The sequence below is a fragment of the Falco punctatus genome, assembly GCF_963210335.1.
Source record: "Falco punctatus genome assembly, chromosome: 2".
Lineage (NCBI taxonomy): Eukaryota > Metazoa > Chordata > Aves > Falconiformes > Falconidae > Falco > Falco punctatus.
This window is the reverse complement of record NC_137581.1, coordinates 106,830,125-106,849,103: the sequence shown is the minus strand read 5'-3', so window position 1 is coordinate 106,849,103 and position 18,979 is coordinate 106,830,125. Positions and strand designations below refer to the sequence as shown.

Below are 18,979 nucleotides of genomic sequence, written 5' to 3'. Positions count from 1 at the left end.
TTTAAAACAGGACTAAAATTGACCTGACATGCAAAAAAGCAATGCTGTTCTTTATTTCTGTGTTGAAATACTAGAATTTCTTTTTTATTAGATATTTGGTCATTATTAAACCAAACACAAGTTTGTCTTTCCCTGGTTTTAATGCTTACACAGAGAAGTCCCCAAACCTGATACACTACATGCTCCTGACCCTTGAAAGTATCAGCTGAAGAACTACATGCAACTTCTCTGTGAGGTCTGTGCATCCCAAATCTCTCCCTGCATAATCCTGTGTGAGCACAAAGCCTTCCCAACCGAAAAGTGAAGTCTTCAGATTTATGAATCGTAAAAATGGATTACAGCTGGCTAAAAGCTTCTTGGAAATGTTGATAAAATTGGCTTTTGCTAATATAGAAAGTCATATTTGCTAATATAATTAAGAGTCAAGGATGGGCTACTTCTGCCTTGGGCAGGAGAGAAGCTGGCATTGGACTTGTTCTGTGGGAGAGTGCAGGGACTCATTTCTCAAGTATTAGACTTTAGCTACTCATGTGATGGCAGGTCACGTCCTAACCCCTGGAGCTGGCTGAGACCCAAGAATTTAGTTTCATAAAATAGTTTTGTGTTGTTTAATTTTAGTGTTTTGGTTTTTTTTTTTTTTTCATTGCAGCATTTTCACTGCAATTTTATTGCAGCAGAAGCGTGGGTTTTCATGCCTTTTTGTGTAACACATGGATCAAGGGTGTAGCACATAGGAACAGGAGAACCCATCCTGGAATAGCTGGTGGACTGGAATCCTGAATGCTTCTTGCTGTGCTTGAACAGAACAGGGATGGAAATCTGAATCTCCAACTTTGTTTTCTGTTCTGAGAATGAAGAAGTTCTACTTTATAAAATATGTTCTTATGAAAGGCTCATATTTTTACTTATTTAGCTAAACTTTTTGCTGGTTCGTTGTTGGTAGCATTCAGTAGGTAGTTTTCATGCTGTAGCCTACTGCTATAAGGATTATTTTCCAGACATATTTCATGTTGAATAACACACAACATCAGATAGAATTGACATTTATGAAAAATAGAAATGTGAGTGCTAATGTTCCTACTGTGAAATTCTGGAGGCAGTAAGAAATTTTAATCAGCCATTAAATAATCAATAGTTACTAGTTCACAGAAAGTTTTGCAAAATTTTAATTTCTTTGGTTTCAGGATATTGAATGTTACAATTTTCAACAGGCCTTAAGGAGTTAGAAGTCTGACTCCCATTGAATTTAAAAGTGAATTGAACATTTTATCTCCCCAGGCTTCCTTGAAAATCCCTGATGCATGGGTTGGATCAGTTGTTCCTTTACTACTGAAAGCAGTGGATTGTGGACTCTAAATTCCTAGTCCTTCAAAAATGTATGGATCTGGATAAGGAGAAATGAAACATCCTTAGTTAAACTTTGAATTCTTAGAAGACTTTGTAGAGGGACTTTGAAATACCTCATAACGAGTAAATTCAGTTTCATTTTTCCTGTTTTTTACCTCTAGGGTCCATCTAACTGTGAAAAAGACCATGCGTTCTCAAAGATTTCATAACCTTTTCCTTTTTGTCGCATAATTTAAATAAGAGAACTCCTCTGTACTGGAGGAGATTTGTGGTGTGAAGACTGTTTATTGAAGACAACTTTTATTTTTTCCTATTCATAGTGCCAACAGAAAAAAAAGTACTTGCCATCTCTGCCTCTCTCAATATCTAAATCCACCTTTGGGTTCTTACCTTGAATTGCTCTGGAAAATATTCAGACTAACTTATTAGCCAGTGACTTTTTAGTTTATTATAATAATTTTGAGGTAATCAGTCTGAATTTTTGGGGAGAAATTCAGTCTAAAATTTCAGGTTTTCAGTAAATAAACTTTTCTGAATGTACTTGTTACCTTCCCTTTTAGTATCGCCTGATCAATAATTCAGCCACCCATCTCAATTCCTTGGCTCATACTGCCTCTGCATTATATGCAGTCTCCGTTAAGTTCAGAAGCAGTTCATATGGGCGCAGGTGAAACAGGCTTGCAGAAAAAATAATCTCTACTGTACATTGGTTCTTGGAGCATTTGAACCAGTTTCATTTCAGATGAAGCTAATGTGGGAGATGCTCTCCAGTCACAGGCATTCAAAAGCTCAGAAGCAAACTAGAGTTGAAATGTTCATAGTGTGGGGTATCAGGTCCTCAGAACTAAGATGTAGCCAGAATCTCCTCTAGCCTGGCAGTAAGAGCATTTTCTTGAAAAGGGGCTTGTGTGTATTGACATGCACAGAAAACAAATGGCTCAACTTTCATACTGCCTGAGCAACTGGACTAATAATTATATTTCTGTATTTAAAATAAGAAAAAAAAAAGTTGAAGGAACTACCTGTGCTAGTTTTGGCCAGGATAAAGTGATTTTTCTTTATACTAATAGTAATAGTAATAATAATCATGGCAATAATAATAATGACAACAACAACAATAATAATAGTAATAATAATAATAATAATAATAATAAAAATAATAATAGGCTGTGGTTTGGATTTGTGCTGAAAACAGTGTTGGTAACACCGGGATGTTTTAGTTACTGCTGAGCAGCGCTTACACAGAGTCATGGCCTTTTCTGCCTCTCACCACCCTCACATAATTCTCTCCCCCACCCCACTGGGCCGGGGGCAGTGGGTAAGTGGGGCTTGGTTGCCAGCTGGGGTAAAAGCACGGCACTAGCCAACAGCCTGCCTTTCCTCTTCCATGGCGGGCATGACTTTTAAAGAAGAAAAGTGAGCTGGAAGGAAACACTGCTGGAATCTAGCCTCAGGAGAGGCCTTTCTTTGCAGCCATCATCTCATTGATAAAGGCACTCTCCCTACAGTTTTACATAAAAAAACCCAAAACCACATGAGAAGTGGGGTTATGTCCTGTCCTTAGCACCCCCTGTTGTCTAGCTTGAGACGGTGGTCTGATGAGCATGTCAAGAACTATTGTATTTTCTTTTTCCTTCCCTCCCATCCGGCCTTTACTTCAGTTTAGGGCAGAAATGGACAGAAAGGAGGAGGAGTCCTCCTCCTTTTCCCTGGACTGATACAATCTTTTCCATCCCTGGACTTTGGGAGCATTTGAGCTAGTGGCTACCACTTGCCGTACAGACACCGCCCAGCTCCAGCTTGCTTGGCTCCCTGTGAGCCTGAGTGGCAGGCACGAGTTAGCCCAACCTGCTGTGCCAAGAGGAGACCTGAGGTTTCAGGGCGTTTCTGCTGGGCAGCTCCCACAGACTGGGTGGGAGGCAAGCTGAGGGTCAAACTCCAGGTTTAGAAATGCATAGCCTTAGGCTGAGTATAGCCTTGGTCTCTGTGGGGTGTAACAGCTCCTGGCTAATGGTAAAAATACAACAGCCCATTATGGCCAGGCAGTAGGATGAGATCTGCAGGGAGGACAGTTTTGTCCGCTTCAGAAAGATGGGATGTATTTAGCATCGGTAGGGACCAGGTGTATCAGCCTTTGAATTTGCTGTTGTAAGCCACAAGTTCCCTCACCAAATTCTATCATGTAGCCTCTTGAAAAGTTACTAAATGTCCTTTCATTTGTTCTGCTCCACAGATCAAACTAAAACATGCTGCAGAAGGCTGTCCATTATGTCAGAAGTTGGCACTTTTAAAAGCAAAAAGTGGTAAATAAGAGTGATTAATCTCTGAAGACACATTTCCTTTTGATAGTTATCTAATAGTAGAATAATGGAGATCTTTCAAAGTGTATGTGTAAAGCAGCATATTATTAAGCCACAGATATTGTCTACATTCGAAAATTAGGGTGTTTTAACTTCCTCTGTTTGGAGTCTATTTTGTATATCACAAGAAGATAGGTGTAGATCAGAAGACAGCCATGGTCCTGGCAAGTGATGGATATATGTGAGCAAGAACTTCCTGTGAGATACTGACCTGGTCACGGTCAGCTGCTCTGGAATTTGTTAAGTAATCTATCTAATACGTCTAAAGAGCAGTGTATCAGAATCAATCCATCCAAATGCCTCAGGAAGATCAATAAAAAGATAATAAATCCGATAATTCTCTGTGATCTGCTCTGCTGTGAAGCTACTGGGGAAGCCTTGTACAGTATGAACATTAATTCTAGTACACATTTGTTAGGGTGACAAATGCTCTGTGCCAGAACTGTGGCTGGTCAAAAATACAGTTCAGATTCATTTTCAAACTGTTTTCTGTGATAATCTGTCGTGAAACTGAATGTCAACAAATGGCAGTTGCTGAGGACATTTTCAAAAGGGAAATAGACCCAAAGTTTACAGAAGATTTCCAGCCTTTTTTTGCTTTTGTGAAACTCTCAATTTCAGTTCAGCAAAAGAAAGATTTCTGTCTTTTCTAATTTTTCTAATTTTAAAACCATCTTAATTATAATAAACCATTCTTTAAGTATAATACAGTCAATACAAAGGCTGAAGAGGTAATAAATATATTTAGATAGTTAATATCCTTCCAAAATTAGGAACATTAATTATCAGTCTTTTATGACAAGGGGAAAAAAAACGCTGTTCAGACACAGTCCTGGGATTCAATAATTTTTTTTATTTCATTAGACTATGCTAGGTGTAGAATAAGTATATAATCTAGAAATGATGCCACATATGGTTTGTTTATTATTTTTCCATTTGTCACACCAGCTCAAACAGCCTTAGGAAAGAACTCTGGCACTTCTGAATGTGTGAATGAATGACATAAGAGGAGTGACTTTTCTCAGGGCAAATCAGCACATCTAGGAAATATTTTTGAATGTTTAAAATTCTCAGAATTCTGTTTCTGAGCTTCATTCTAAAAATGTTCAAAATCTGGGGACTAGCTGCATCTTTTCAAATGAACTCCAGAGGCTTTAAAGACTGAGAATAGTATTTTAGCCATCTTCTAAATCTTGGTCAGTGAAAGAAATTGGGATTTCTTTTAAAAATAAAGAACAGAAACAATGAGTTGCTCTGCTTTTACTTCTGTAAATTGAAACATCAACTATTAATTCACATTAAACACTTCACAATCTGAGTCTGCTAAATTGCAGCATTTGGATCATAGACGTTTTAAAATTTCATTAATTGTGATAATTTTCACATTCTTAAATTTTTGCTGCACAAAAATCTGACCATGCCTTAAAATAAATAAAAGAAATACTCTTTGTCTTATTTGTTAATATCACCATACTATCATAGTATTTTCCTTTCATGAATCTAGAAAAGGAAAAATTTACGTTGATAGCAAAGCAGATGATGGAATTAAAGCACTCCCCTACCACCAGTCAGTGAAGTCTTGTTCCTCAGACATGCAGATTCTGCTGATGCGAGCTCAAAGGCCTTGTTGCATTGTTATAAATTCAAGTCAATGATGTTTCGTTTTGATGGGTGCCAGTTCTGGGATGCAATCTCCAAAGAAAAGAACTCAGTCTTACTTTAAATATCATCTCTAACAGTAGACACTTAGTTTTACACCCTTTCTGCTCCAATTAGTGATATTGCAGTGAAGATAATAGGTATAAATTTATTAAACTTTTGCCTGCAGGTTTCTTGGTGTCTGATGAAACTCAGCTCAAAAGTTAAGTGGCCAGTTTTAATAAGTACCGATGTCCTTAAGTAAATTCAGCAAGATATATATATATATACCTGTAACACTCGGTGAAACCAAAATGGATTTCAGGCAGTAATACTGGTGAAATAAGTAAGTAAAGAAGCCCTTATAATCTTAGTGGCTTGCTTTTTGGGTTAGCCAGTAGTTACATTGTTAGAGTTATCTTCAGAAACACCAAAATGGTGCTACCCAAGTAATTCCGGAGACTGTATTGGAGCACTGTAATCGTTTCTAGTACAAAAATGTCAGGATTAAGAAGGAAGTGTTTCAGATTCTTGTTTCTAGTGTTTCTTACTGTTGTGAAAGAAAAAATAAAACAATGGGAAAATAATCGATGAAAAAGAGTTGACTTAGCCAATTGCCATTTGAAAGGAGAAGGGAGAAGACAAAGCCTTGATTCACTTTCCATATTTCATAAGATCTCAGCTCTTGTTCGTTCCCTTACTTTCACCAGAGTGTAAATTGACTGCTGTCATGGCACTGAATTCTGAAGGAGTATTTTAACAAAATGATATTTCAAGGAAGCTGTAATGGTGGCACAAAAGCAACGATAGGAGTGTTTCCTTTTATCCAATGAAGAGATACTGGTTTAAGTTGTTCAAACTAGTAGCATAGCTACTTTTGGAAATAAACAAAGATGGCTCATAAAATTTTCCTTTGTCAATAGCAAATTCAGATGTTGTATGTTTATATTAACATGTGGACAAAGCTAGGATAAATCCATGTTCAGACTAGTGCAGTACGAACTTTTTTGCCTGCTGTGCTTTTATAAGGCCACAGGTTCATCCAGGTCATTAGACTTCAACTTACCTATACAAGTGTCCTAGAATAAGGTGAGATAGCACTAATGCAAATTAAAATCAGCTGTTTATGGCAGTGTAGAAATACAAGTTATTTCTGATTGGAGGCACAATGTTTCATTTCTGCCCATTCTTTCTCTGTGAGGGTTATTTCCTAACTGGGACAGACAAATTCTGGGTTGCTTAATGCAAAAAATGATGCAACATGGAGATGATATATTTGAGGGCTCATGCTTGCAGGCACTATGTTTTTAACGTCTATAGGAAATATCAGTAGATAAATAAATAGTCCAAAAATGAGGCCAAAAGAAGAAAGGAAGGATGGTGCTTTCCATAACAGGAATTGATATTCAGAAGTGTCATCCCAAGTGGTCAAGGATCAAAAATCAGGGAGCAAGCAGACTAAATGAATGTTGTTGTTTTCTGTCAACTCATTCTGAAGCTGGAACAGGAACACATTGCAATGTGATGAAGTATTGAGAGTCCAAGGTGTGTTAATAGCCCATACAACTTCTCAACCCTGTACGAAGAAAGTAGGCTCTCTTCTGTTGAATTCTTTTAGTGCCAAAGTATTTATAATTAATACTCATGAAGCACTGCAATTTGTACTCTCATTGTATGTATTTTAAGACAATAATCTAAGTGACAAACAATGTTCTTAGTTGTAAATGTCATAAATTCAGTCACCTTTGCTCAAGTAGTTTGAACGTTATCATCCTTCATAGTCAGTTGTTGGGTCTTCCACACTAATTCTTGGAAAAGGGAAGAGCACTACACTGTCTATTCAGCCAGTGCTGACTGTTCAGCACTGTACAGAATGCATTTTTCAAAGTGTCCACTTTTCCTGTTTCTACCAAATTTTTTGGACAGATTGGCAATCTTCCTTTCTTTTCTGCACACTTTGGAAAAAGACCAGCTTTGGTTCCTCAGGTGCTGCTCTGGTGATAGGCTGAGAAGATGCAGCCCTGAGAGCATGGGGTTGAGGTTTCACTTCTGAAACAGAAGAAATACCACAGGACTGGGTCACTAGCTTGTTTGAAATTAGGGATTGGCTGTGAGCAGAAACTTACTGCATCTTTCTTTTAGAAAATGGTTTAACCCATACAATTCTTCGGTGGGGCCTGATGATTTATTTTTAACTGTTTTACTCTTCTATCTTAATTTGGCAGGCAGTGGGACATTAATATTTCACAGTAATTTGTTCCTATTAAACTTACCTTAAATAAGAGATGCTCATTCCCTATCCAAGAGAAGAACTGTGGTAGCATTTAGAGTATAATGTCTCGGTATCATAAGATTTTGTTTTGGTACTTTTTTCCCCTCCCGTGAGATCTGTTGTCTCTCACAGAGTTTGGTTTTGTTTTGCATTATGAACAAAAATTTTGATTTCCATTCTAGCTGTATTTCTGGCCCTCCACAAGATGATGATTTGAGATAGGTGTGCTATAGTCCCTGATTAAAGCCTTACACTTCATAATTTTGAACATACTTTATTATTTTGTGGACTTTGATATCTTGTCTTCATCATTTATATATTGAATGTCAAGTTTGCTCAGCTATGAAGTAAATGGTGCTGGTGGGAACCCATATCAGCTTATTTAAAGTGGATCTGACCAGAATTCCTTGACAGATAAATTTGTGTCAAGCATTCTGCATAAATGTTTGTCCCCTGAAAGCTCTGGGGTTTTTTTTAGGGCATAGTACATGTTTCAGGTTATTCTCCTATGCCTATTACTAAGATTGACTATCACTGTAAAAGTGATCAGGGACATAATTTTATGCAAAGTAGTTGTAGAGATATTCATTATGTTTTTTTTTTTTGTTGTTTTTTGTTTTTTTGGGTTTTTTTTATGGTACATAGTTTTACACCCTTTTCTCACCAGGTTGAAACTATGTGAAGGAGAATGTAATACTTTGGTACAACTACAGTGTTTTGTACTGAATTGAGTACCAGTTGAAGAACTGAATTTTCAATTTATTCCATAAGCTGCATAACAAAACCAACAATGCCAGCACCTGATTGCATTAAAATCTGTATTTCAAGGGTTAACAGTGTCATGCAAAAAGTGGTTGAAACCCAGTAATTTTACCTGTTCATGGCTTTGCCTGTGGGGATTTCTGTGTATGCTAGTAAAGAAAACCAATTAGAAGCATGCCAGACTTGTTTTCTTGTTTGGACCTACTTATCCACTTACTTTCAACCAAAAAGTTTGTCTTGGAGAAATAATTATTTTATTATTGGATACATCCATTATAAGGAACACATTTGCATTCTGCAGGTAGGCGCTTGGTTTGCAAACTTCTTAGAAAAAAATATTGAAAATATTTATTTTCTGTCTTCAGTCGATAAAAGAACTTCAAACTCAGAAAGACACTTTGTTGCAAAACATTTTCTTTTTGCCTTAAAGTGACATACTTTAGCTGTGGTCTGCATACCTTTCATTAGAAGAGTGCTAGTGAGGTTCTGATATTCCAAACAAAGAGGGTAAGAGATACATGAAGTCATTGGTACTTTATACAGTAAAGGATCAAATTAGCCTTTTGTAAACTCGATTGCTATTCTATTGAAGTTGTGCATGTTTACAAACTACCTTGAATTTGGCTCAAAATCTGCTGATGACTGTAAAAAGAGAATGCCTGAAAATAATGTTTATAGTTTTTATATATTTTTAAAGGAGTTTCTACTCCTTGTGGTCTCAGCTTTTTCTTTAATAATCAACAACTCCTCCACTTCCCCTTTCTGTATACAAGTCCATGTGGATTTAGGAGCAGCAGTCAGTTTCCACCTTGATTAATACACTATCAAAAATTTAACAAAATTCTAATAATATGACCTTCAATTTGACATACATAGACCTCTTTAGTTCACTTATGTCTGATACTACAATGCTTATCTATACACATCTACAATTATTGCGAATTCTCAAACCATTGCCATAGTATTTAGCATTCCATTGTATACTGGATACTTGGCAAATACAAGAAAGATTTTGAACCAAAGTAATAGTGTCATTACTTCTAAATAGTGAAGATCAGTTTTTCAAAGAAAGACACTTTATTATATTTATAAACTGGTTCAATTTTACTGATGATGCATAACCCATAAAAACATGGCTTGAACTCTAGATGTCAAGTTGAGTTTGCCAGGTTCAGGAGTGGTGAAGTCGTCATATTTGGGTTTTTTGTTTTTTTTTTTTTTTTTTTTATTTCCTTGTGAAATATCAGACTTGGTAGGGATAAATTGAACAACATTAATCTAGGAATTAAACAGTGCAATGTTCTTACAGAGTCATTGTTTCTGAAAGAACTGAGCATTGTCTTTATGTTACAGGCCTGGAAAGTAACATTTTCTGTAGATGTCAGCTTCTGTCTGGTGTGATGCCCTATTCTTCTACTGAAGCCACATGCAGCACTGAGTAGTACTGGCAAATAGAAGAGGTCTTTTGAAATAAGGTAGGTTTCTTTTCCACAAGGGCACAGATGGATGGTTTTTCATAGTTTTCTGTTTAACATAAATGAAGTCAAACAGCTATTTTAAGTCTTCTGAATTTTGGAGATATGTTACCTATCTCACAGCCATTGCTCCTATTGGTTGTACCTGTAAAATTATCAGTAGAAAGTATTTTCAAGGTATTACCAGTGCACTGCAGCAAAACCCACCATTCAGCAACAAAACCTGGGAAATAAAAGAACGTATTTTAAATCTTGTCATCGGTTGTGAGAAAAAATAATGTCTGTAATATCAATGATTTCTATAATGTACAACATTCATTGCTTGTAATTGTAAAGATTATTGAAATAGCAGAAGAATCAAGTGCATATGGTCTTTCTTCAACATGGTGCTACAACAAATGGATTAGAGCAAATCTGACCTGGGAAAGCAAAAATTAATATAAATGAAAAGGTTAGAACTGGGGAAACTGGGAAAGAGACTTTTGCTTGGGGACGGCCCTTTCATTAGCAAACCTTGAAGAAGTGCTATAGGGCAGTTGTAGAAGTATGACAATAGAGGGAGGCAGTTGTGAAAACAGAGTCTTGTGCTGTGTCCATGTTTCACTTCCCCTTGACTTGTCATTGGTTTTGGTGGCTCCCTCTGTGTTGGTATCTATCAAACAGAGCTGTTAATGCACTCAGGTGTTATACTGGGCTACAATGTTCTATGAGCTTTCATTAGTCTCACAGCTAATGTTCCAAAGCATTTTTGGCATGTTGTGACCGTTACCTGTGACTACAAGTGTACTCTGTGGTCTCTGCGTATGTGTTGTCAGAAATAGTGTTTCTTAATTAGCACTCCATAGCTGAGGTTATTTCCTAATAGAATGGTTTAATGAGAGTGACTCTGAGAAATTTTTACTTATATTTATATTATTTATGCCCGTCATCTCTGGTTAAAGTGCAGTGCGATGAATAGATAGAAGGCCCAATAATGCTGACCGGACCCAGCGCAACGATAGGGAAGCCTGCTGCCTCCCTGGGGCTCGAGCAAAGGATGTTACTAGAAAAGACCCTTGCCTGGCATGGCCCTCTGAGTACTGCCCCCATTACTGGTCTTCCAAGTGGGCAATGATGCGACAAGAAGTCTGAGTGCAATCAAGAGAGACCTCAGGGCCTTGGGGTGACTGGTTGAGGGGATCAGGAGCACAAGTAGTGTTTTCTTCTATCCTGCCAGTTGCAGGGAACGATAAGGCACATAATCAGAAGATCTCACAGATCAGCACCTGGCTCTGGGCCTGGTGTCAATGGCTAAATTTCAGGGTTTTTGATGATAGGTCAATTTACACAGCACCAGGCCTGCTGGCAACAGATGGGGTTCACCTGTCTCAAGGGGGAAAAGGATCCTAGGTCAGGAGTTAGCAGGGCTCATTGAGAGAGCTTTAAGGTAGATTCAAAGGCGGAAGGGAATAAAACTGAGCTCGTTAGAGATGCGCCCAAGGGTGGCATGCCTGGGTTGGAGGTGAGATCAATAGTGCAGCTGAAGTGCATCTGTGCCAATGCCCAAAGCATGGGCAACAAAGAGGAGGAGATGGAAGCCATCGTGCAGCAGGAAGACATAGTCACCATCATGGAAACATGGTGGGGTGACTCACATGACTAGAGTGCTGCCATGGGTGGCTACAAACTCTTCAGAAGGGATAGGCAAGGAAGGAGAGATGGTGGGGTAGCTCTGTATGTCAGGAAGTGTTTTGACTGCCTAGAGCTTAATGATGGTGACAATAGGGTTGAGTGTTTATGGGTAAGAATCAGGGGGAGGGGCAACAAGGCTGATATCCTGGTGGAAGACTGTTACAGACCACTCAACCAGGATGAAGAGGTAGATGAAACATTCCACAAGCAACTGGGAGAAATGCCAATGTCACTAATCCTTGTTCTCGTGGAGGACTTCAACTTACCAGATGTCCGCTGGACATACAACACAGCAGAGGGGAAATGGTCTAGGAGGTTCCTGGAGTGTATGAATGAGAACTTCCCAACACAGCTGGTCAGTGAGCCAGCCAGGGGAGATGTCCTGCTGGACCTGCTGTTTACAAATAGGGAAGGAGTGGTGTGTGATGTGGTGGTCAGAGGACATCCTGGGCACAATGATCATGAGATATTAGAGTTTTTGGTTCTTGGAGATGGAAGCAGGGTCAGCAGAACTGCTGCCTTGCAATTCCGAAGGGCCAACTTTGGCCTATTTTGTTTAAGAGCCTGGTTGACAGAGTCCCTTTGGAGATAGTTCTGAAGGTCCAAGAAGTCCAGGAAGTCTGGACATTATTCAAGAAGAAAGTCTTAAAGGTTCAGGAGCAGATCATACCCATGTGCCAAAAGACAAGCTGGCAGGGGAGAAGGCCAGCCTAGCTGAACAGAGCTTTGGCTGGAACTTGGGGGGAAAAAAAGGAGTGTTACCATGTTTGGAAGAAGGGGCAGGCAATTCTAGAGGACTATAAGGATGTTGTGAGGTTATGCAGGGCAAAGATGAGAGGCAAAAGCCCAGCTAGAACTCAGACTGGCCACTGCTGTAAAAGATAATAAAGAATGTTTTTACAAATACATTAGAAACAAAAGGAGGGCCAAGAACAATCTTCATCCTTTATTGGATGCAGCAGGGAACATAGCCACAAAGGCTGAGGTAATTAATGCTTGCTTTGCCTCAGTCTTTAATAGAAAGACCAGCTTCCCTCTGGGTATTCAGGCCCCTGAGCTGGAAGAGAGGGATGAGTAGGAGCAGCATGAAGATCCCATAGTCTAGGAGGAAATGGTTAGTGAGCTGCTGCTCCACTTACACATGCACCAGTCTAAGGGTCTGGATGGGATCCACCCAAAGGTACAGAGGGAGCTGGTGGAGGAGCTTGCCAAGCCACTCTCCATCATTTACCAACAGTCCTGGCAAAGTGGAGAGGTCCCAGAAGACTGGAGGTTAGCCAATGTGATGCCCATCTACAAGAAGGACAGGAATGAGGATCCAAGGAACTACTGGCCTGTCAGCCTGATCTCAGTGCTGGGGAAGGTTATGGAGCAGATCATCCTAGTGCCATCACATGGCACGTGCAGGACAGCTCGGAGATCTGGCCCAGCCAGCATGGGTTTATGAAAGGCAGGTCCTGCTTGAGAAACCTGATCTCCTCCTATGACAAGATGACCCATCTAATGGATGAAGGAAAGGCTGTAGATGTTTTCTACCGAGCCCTTAGTAAAGCCTTTCTCACTGTCTCCTACAGCATTCTCCTGGAGAAACTGGCTGGACATGGTGTGGATGGGTGTACTCTGTGCTGGGTAAAAAGCTGGCTGGAAAGCCAAGCCCAAAGAGTGGTGGTGAATGGAGTTACGTCCAGCTGGCGGCCAGTCACAACTGGTGTTCCCCAGGGCTCAGTAATGGGACCAGTTCTCTTTAATATTGTCAGTGATCTGGACGAGGGGATTGAGTGCACCCTCTAGTAAGTTTGCAGATGACACCAAGCTGAGCAGGTGTGTTGATCTGCTTGATGGCAGGAAGGCTCTGCAGAGGGGTCTGGACAGGCTGGACTGATGGACCGAGGCCAATTGTATGAGGTTCAACAAGGCTCAGTGCCGGGTCCTGCACTTGGGTCAGAACAAGCCCATGCAACTCTGCAGGCTTGGGAAGAGAGGCTGGAAAGTGCCTGGTAGAAAAGGACCTGGAGGTGTTGGTTGACAGCCACCTGAACATGAACCAGCAGTGTGCCCAGGTGGCCAAGAAGGCCAATAGCAACTGAGCTTGTATCACAGTGTGGCCAGCAGGACTAGGGAAGTGATAGTCCCCCTGTACTCTGCACTGGTGAGGCCACACCTGGAATCCTGGGTTCAGTTTTGGGCCCCTCACTGCAAGACAGACATTGAGGTGCTGGAGCGTGTCCAGAGAAGGGCAGTAAAGCTGGTGAAGGGTCTGGAGCACAAGTCTTAGGAGGAGCAGCTGAGGGAACTGGGGTTGTTTGGTCTGGAGAGGAGGAGGCTCAGGGGGGACCTTACTGCTCTCTACAGCTACGTGACATTAGGCTGTAGGCAGGTGGGGGTAGATTTCTTCTCCCAGTTAACAGGTGACAGGACAAAAGGAAATGGCCTCAAGCTGTTACACCAGGGGAGGTTTAGATTGGAAATTAGGAAAAATATCTTCACTGAAAGTGTGATCAAGCATTGGAACAGGCTGCCCAGGGAGGTGGTGGAATTATGATCCCTGGAGGTGTTTAAAAAAGCTGTAGATGTGGTGCTCAGGGACACAGTTTAGTGATGGACTTGTCAGCCCTGGGTTAACAGTTGGACTTTATGTTCTCAAAGGTATTTTCCAACTTATATGATTCTATGATACTGCCTGAAGATACTCGTTCCAGTTTACTGTTTTCTCACTGGGAAAAGACATCTTGATGTGAGAGTTTGTTACTTAAACATGGGACTGGTAAGTATGATGCAAAACCTGCAAAAGAGCTACATCCATCTGTAATGGCAGCTGAGCCCTTGGCAGGCCACCGTAGCGCATGCATAATGCACTGGTTGCCTATGCCTAGCAGTCCTATCCTATCTATCAGATTTCTGTTGCAGGGAATCATGCAACCTGACGTGATTCTGTTTGGATTGTGGCAGACTGTAATCCCAGATTCAGAGATGAAGTTGTAAGTGGGGGTAACTGGAGACCAGCAAGGAGAGAAGGGTTGAAATGAAGCAAGTAAGGCAACCACTAGGAAGATCTAAGACAGTAGGGGGGCTTAATTTATTTTATTTTCCATTGATTGCTTTTCCTACTTCTACTCTTCATGGGCTAGCAACTCACCACTTTCAAATGAGTGACATCTTTTCTGAGTTGTTCTGTCATGCATTATTTCACAAAAAGAAATGTATTAATTGCTCTATGCTGTACTGCATCCCCTCATTTTGTACAAAGTGTAAGGGAAAATATTACGGTTGGTATCTGACATGTGGAACTAATTTGCCTCCGCTGGAGTTCAGGGAGAGGTCTTGGCTATTGCAGTGGAAGAAAACATTATGAATTATAGTCACCTCACCTCATGATGCTTCATTTTTAGTTTCCATTTGTGACGATATACTATGAATAAAATATGGGACGATACCCCAGCCCTGTTGAAATCAGTAGGAGTTTTTTTCCTAACTTCAGCTAGGCCATGACCCTGGGAATCCGTGCTGGCTCCTGGTGAAGGATTTGTTCTATTCATGCCTCTAACTAGACCTCCTCTGAGGATGTAGTTTTTAATATTACTACCAAATCTGCTTCTTAGGTAATAATTCTTTATTATTGAAGTTTATTTATACTTGATTTGGGGGATCCTTAGCTCAAAGAAAAACATGTTTCTATACCTAGATTTTTCTATCCTTAAATATGACAGTATTGTTAGGAGTAATTATAGACTGACTGTCAGGAAATAGAATCTGATAAAAAGAGAGAAAGTACTTCAGAATAATTTCCCAAAGGGTGGGATGGCAATGCTATAGGTAAGATACAACATAAAACTATTCAGCTTGTTGAAGGCTGTAAGATGGACTGCGACAAACAAAGTTTAACTCTGAAAGAGTAGATCACTTAAGAGCCTTTTAACAGCTCCAGTTTCTACAAACACACACTCTTTCGTCAAGCATATTGTGGATTTTCCTTTACCAAATGTTTTGATTTGATAAGCTTATTTTTGTCTGTGGGTAAAAAGTTGTTAAGTATTTTTGTTCCTTTAGTAATAGACTCTTTCACTCTCCTACAGTTAGAGCATGTATTGCCTACAGTTCATTCATAACTTATAAAAACTTCTACTAAAGGTCATCAGAATTCATGTTTTGTAAATAATTTTTCTTTCCTATCAGCTGATGTACTGCTTAACTGCTCTTTGCTCTGCTGTATTCCACCCATTGTGTAGAGCAAGCACAAGAGTATATTAAAATTGGTGTGCGACATATGGACCTAAATTTTGTTTGTAAAAAGCTTGAGTGCTACATCAAAACTTTTTCTGACTCTGGAATATTTTTGTAATGCAAGTATTAATTGCTTTGGGAAAAGGGACAGATGTAAAATGCTGATTGTGCTCTCATCTGGTATCTTTTTTGATTTCTTCATTTCAGTATCTCAGGTTCATTAAGCTCATTCATCAGCTCTTATTAGAAGTTCCATTCTAGTGGCGGACCTTGTTGAGGAAACTTACAATGTTTTTTATTAAAAATCCCTCTCAGTTTGGGCTGGGTCTTTAGATTACATCTGTAAAACCTTTGTGCAGTGTATGTGTGCATATGCACATGTATGTGCACGTATCTGCTTATGTTGTGGGTTGGAAGCTGAGTGGTAGAGATACTAAAAGAAATCTTCTCTTCTACATGTTCAGGCTAAAGTGTCCATAAGAATGCTCGTGTTATGCTTTGTTATACAAAGTTATGCCAGGAAGGAAGGGCGTGAAGGTATTAAGTAATTTATTGCCTAGTCCTATGGTGCTAATTTACCATTTTATGCTCCCTGCATTTTGCTTCATTCCTTTAAAACAATATACAAACCATACCTTCCAGATTGAAATCCCTTAGTGGACTACATTCCTATAGATAAGTATCCTTGTACTGGTGCTTCCCCTTATTTAAGATGGTTAGCATTGCAGAGGGGATGCAGAGCTAAGATTATTTTCACCAGGGAGGAAACACCATGTGTGTGTAGCATGGGTATTGCTGCATTTGTTTCTGTGTGCTCTTCCTGGTGTCATAGTTTGTTAGCTTATTAGCGAGTTTTTAGAGATCTTTAGGACAGTGATGCTGTATAAGTAATAAACTGAAATATTTAATCTTGCTAGTTTCTGTAACTTTTTGATCAACTCACTTTATCAGTATTAAGCCTTTGCTTTGTTAATTAACTTGCCAAAACATACCACTTACTCAACTGGAAGAGTACCTAGAAAGCAAGACCCTAGTGGTGTTCTCATCACAGTTATCCCAGATTTTCAAAACGTTTAAAATACCTTGGAGGTAGATAATCTTAAACTAATTTGTAAAGGAACCAGTATAAATATATCATTTTATATACAAGATTTCATAGTGATAAGAAAGTTTGATGGAGGGAAAATGATTCGGTGCAATTTGTAACTTGGAGAACATAATACATTTGACTCCTTTTTCTGTATAATACAAAGAGTTCATATGTTGCACAATGTTCATTTTTAATTAAACGTTTTATCATCACACGGCCTTTTATTGACATTCCTCATAATAGAGCTGATAAGATCTTAACCTACTCTTCAATAAAGCAATGTAAAACTCAATATTCTGGCACACACTGTTCCCTTCAGAATTAAACACATGATTTTCTGATTTAATTAAAAAAAAAATCTTATGTACTTTTATTCACATTTATTTACTTTAACTTCTCAGATTTATGCTGTTGTTTGACTTATGCAATTTGAATGCCAACATTTCTTGGATTATTACTCCTGTTTGCTTGAGCTTTTAGCTAGCTGGACCATTTTATTGAATTTTTCCTCCTCTCTTTTCCTTTTTAAAATTTTCAATAGAGTGATTTATAACCAAGCCTTGTTTCCTACTGTACCTTTTGAGTTCAATTTTGATGAGGTGCACTAACTTCACTCACTACTGCCCTAAACACAGAAATTTCTGCTATCACAGAAATTCCTTCAGATACGACATCAGCAGATTCCTGAAGATGTTCCCAAAGATGAATTGCAAAGTTGATCCCTGTCAGAAACCTTAAAGATGCCTGTGATATAAAGCTTCCCAGGATCATGCATTTAGTCATACAGATAAACAACCCTGTAGCTTGGCAGGATTTTCTCACCTCCAGCAGAGTTGTAGCAAGGGAGTAAGGGGGTGGGAGTCAATCCCTTCACTTGGTAGTGGCTACTGCGGTGCCTGCTGGCCGAGGAGACACCTGAAGACAAGCAAGGAGTTGCCAGAAGAGCAGCATCTGGAGAGGATAAGCCTAAGTCTCTTTTCCAGGGTTTGCTGTCTACTATGTTAGATTTTTTGTCAGAAACTAGTATTCCTCTGCATGCAAAAAGCAGGATTCTCTAACATTTTGCTGCAGCAAGTCACCCCTTATGAGTTGAGCACCCACCATGCTCATCTAAGTAGGTGTTATATGTAGAAGATATGACACCTGCCCACTTGCTGACCATCAGGTGGTGCAAGACCTCAGTAATCTCCTAACCTCTTGCTATATCAGCTGTCTCAGATGATAACCACTCAGCTATCCTGTGCTTTTTCTTTCATACTTTGGAAAACTAACTCTGGGTATTTGCTGTTCATCTTTATCCTTGTAATCCCAGATGTGTCACTGTTCACTGTAAATGGATATTGATTTTATCTGATCATTTTGAGATAATTTAATGAACTAATTTGAAAATACTTTGTGTAATACGTCACAGAAAATGCAGAACTGCCTTGCACTTTGGAAAGAGTTTTAAAAACTGGGGAATGCTAAGCTCACCTGTTGAGGGTGTATTCCCTACACCCTCACAGATTTCCAATCTTGCTTTGTCAGCATAGCAGAAGTTAAAAATCACGTAGGGCCTCTGAGAGTCGGAAGTTACCACGTGCCAGATGTGTGTATCTTTCAAGTTTTTTTGTCATCTACAAGGTCCAAATCCTCAAGGATAAATAGGTATGTAATATAGTGAACTAAGTAGTTATTAGATGCTTGAACTGAACCTAAATTTCTGATTTTGTCCTGATTTTTTTTTTTTCCTCTTGGATGCTCTTCCCCCCAAAACCTCCAGGAAAATATACTGCCATGTTATTAGAAACATAGAGTTTTGTATTCAGATACTTTAGCTGCTGGGAGACAAAAGTATTGGAGAGCCTGGAAAGCATCAAAGTGTGTGACTTGAAAGAAACAGTGCATTGTGGTTTGTTAATTGTTCTAGAAGGTAATTGTTTAGGAAAAAGGAATAAATCTATCAGAGTATGTAGCACACCCATGGCTAGCTACATCTGTTACACTGTATACAAATAGTATCAAGGGAAACACAACCAAGATGTGCCTGTGGTACCTTGGAAGCTGTCAGTGCAGGTGCCAGAAGACATGCCTCTCTGTCTTTGCTGCTGCTGCCGCCATCCACACTTCCTAGATTAAGGTGAATCAGTAAGTGCCAGCAGAA

The 18,979-nt window shown here is 39.4% G+C and overlaps 1 long non-coding RNA gene across 4 annotated transcripts in view; it reads left to right on the top strand.

Annotated features, from left to right (window-relative positions):
• The window catches only part of LOC308058564, a 351,504-nt gene that overhangs the window by 150,302 nt on the left and 182,223 nt on the right, over positions 1-18,979 (top strand). For all 4 annotated transcript variants that reach the window (XR_013925880.1, XR_013925881.1, XR_013925882.1 and 1 more), the window contains one exon: positions 9,733-9,854. This is a non-coding gene — a long non-coding RNA (uncharacterized lncRNA). The remainder of the gene's footprint in view (positions 1-9,732; positions 9,855-18,979) is intronic.